A 2,506-nucleotide genomic window follows, 5' to 3' on the forward strand; every position below is an offset into this window, starting at 1 on the left:
AGTGGCACTTTGGGATCTCGGTGGGCCACACACCCGCTGCGGGGCAGAGCAGCAGCACCGGCACCTCAGCCCCTCATCCCCCCTGCTCTGAGCATCCCTCTGCATCCTGGGGCACAGGCACGGGGGGAACGACACAAATCCAACGTGGAAATCGGATTCTGGCTCTTATTCCCAGCAGGATGGAGGGGGTGTCCTCGGTTGGTGAGAAGAGAGCCGTAGGGATGAGAGTGGAGGCGTGGAAGGAGCTGGTGCAGTTCAGGGCCCGTGGATTTAATGCAGGCTGCCAAGGGAAGGGAAGGAGAGGAGATGGAGAGCGGAAACTGGAAAGGCAGGTCTGGGAGTGCCGCAGCCAGGGCTGCATCCTGCGGGGAGCTCCTGAGGAGAACTCGAAGGGTCTGCGCCAGGAGCGGGCGGCCGAGGAAAGGCCGGGGGGCCAAGGCGCCGTGGCGAGGTGGCGGATCCCGGATCCCGGATCCCGGCTCCAGCCCCATTCCCGAGGGGCGCCGTGCCAGGGTAGCGTGGCCGAGCGGTCTAAGGCGCTGGATTAAGGCTCCAGTCCCTGCGGGGGCGTGGGTTCGAATCCCACCGCTGCCAGCTCTGTTTTAGCGCCTCAGGGACCTGGGCAAGCTCCTCAAGCGGCCCCTGGGAATCTCAGGAGGTTTAACCAGGCAGGTGCTGTGGGGCTGCTCTGGGGCACGGCACGGGATCCCCTCGGAATGGGAGATTGGGAAGGAATTGTTCCCTGGGAGGGCGGGCAGGCCCTGGCACAGGGTGCCCAGAGCAGCTGGGGCTGCCCCTGGATCCCTGGCAGTGCCCAAGGCCAGGCTGGACATTGGGGCTGGGAGCAGCCTGGGACGGTGGGAGGTGTCCCTGCCCATGGCAGGGGTGGCACTGGGTGGGCTTTGAGGTCCCTCCCGATCCAAATGGGGTCATTTTATGAAAAGCCTCAAACAAACCCTGATTGCTCCCCCAGCTCCCAGGTGAGGTTGTCCCAAACCTGAGGTTGTCCCAAACCTGAGGTTGTCCCGCGTGTGTCCCCCTGGTGACTGTTCGGGGGGTGCTGGGGCACAGCATTAAATCACCTAAAAATGGGTTTGCAGAGCTGAGTGGGCAAGGCCAGCACTGACAGAGCTGTTTCTGTGCTAAAACAGGGCTGTGCTGGGCACCAGCCAGGATGTGGTGAGAGGGGGCAGGGGTGAAGGAAAGCAGCCTGGCCTAAAACCATGGGGTCATGGCAAGGAAAGATTCATCCTGTGGTTTGGGAGGAGGAGGAGGAACACATCATCCACTGCACGGGGGAGTTTTCATTGCATCATCTCCTCAGGCTCTGCGCACAAAAGGAGATTATTTGTAATTTATAGAGCGGTTTGGGCAGGAAGGGACCTTAAAGATCATTCTGTGATTTTATGATACTCTGAGGGTCGCGATTATTTGCTGCTGGATCCAAAACAAAAGGGGAATTTTGTTCTGAATAAAAAGGATGCACTTTATCCAGGTGGTTCCTCGTGATTCCCTCCCTGGCTGAGGCCCCAGGTCTGTGGTAATTGTCAAGAACTTTTCGTGCCCGGGCAGGCGGTGCCCCCAGCTCCCGGAGCCGCTGGATCCAGCACTCCCTGCCCCAGGCCATTCCTTATTCCCATCCCGCATTCCTAAACTGGAAGAAAACGCCGTTCCTTCTTTGCAGACTCGCTGAAAAGCAAGAAGCTCATTTTCAGCACAACTTGCAGAAAATATTAAATATCAACACTAATGAGATCAGCCTGGATCAGGGCAATATTAATATTAATTGGGTTAGGTCGAATTTAAGAGGAAACCATGTTTAACATAATGCCTGTAATAAATGAGGAGGAAGGGAGGGAAGTTTTCCTCCTTTATTAAAAAAAGCCAGAGCAGGACATAAATAACATTTGAGAGATGCCATCACGGGGGGAGGGACTGCAGGGACCTGCACGGGGACCTTTGGAAGGTCCCTTCCACCCAAACCATCCCCTGAGTCTGTGCCAACCCTCCCCACGTGTGGGGGAAAATGTCACCTTGGAGGAAAGTATCACCTTGTCCCAGCCATGTCCGCCGTGCCTGGCACCTGAGACCCAGCGGGAGTTGTGCTTGTTTGGTTATCAGTGGATTTTATTAACTCTTAGGCACTTCCAAAAGGGAAAACTTTGTCATTTCAGTGGGGTTCTTAGGCCAGGTCAAGCCTGTGGTCTGAATAGACAGATTGAATCCCCCAAATAAACGGGCAGGGCCATAACTAACGAGGCCATAATTATGTCCTGTTTAATGCTGTTATTATCTCATAATAGTGCAAACAGGATCTGCTCCCCTGTGCAGATTTGCAGCAAGAGAATGATTTAACTCCACTTTTCTGCATCTTTTCTCTGTCAGAAACCTCCAGGGTAATTAACACAGATATAATTGGAGCACCCTGCCCCATGTGAGTGCCCAAACTGCCCCACTGGGTGCCCAAACTGCCCCACGTGGTCCCCGCTCTGCTGAGGGTCCCCAA

At 55.7% G+C, this 2,506-nt stretch overlaps 1 non-coding gene across 1 annotated transcript; it reads left to right on the top strand.

Annotated features, from left to right (window-relative positions):
- Nucleotides 1-512: 512 nt before the first annotated feature.
- TRNAL-AAG lies at nucleotides 513-594 on the top strand. The gene has a single exon. It is a non-coding gene; the product is annotated as a tRNA-Leu (tRNA).
- Nucleotides 595-2,506: the final 1,912 nt, after the last annotated feature.

The sequence above is a fragment of the Corvus hawaiiensis genome, chromosome 9, assembly GCF_020740725.1.
Source record: "Corvus hawaiiensis isolate bCorHaw1 chromosome 9, bCorHaw1.pri.cur, whole genome shotgun sequence".
Lineage (NCBI taxonomy): Eukaryota > Metazoa > Chordata > Aves > Passeriformes > Corvidae > Corvus > Corvus hawaiiensis.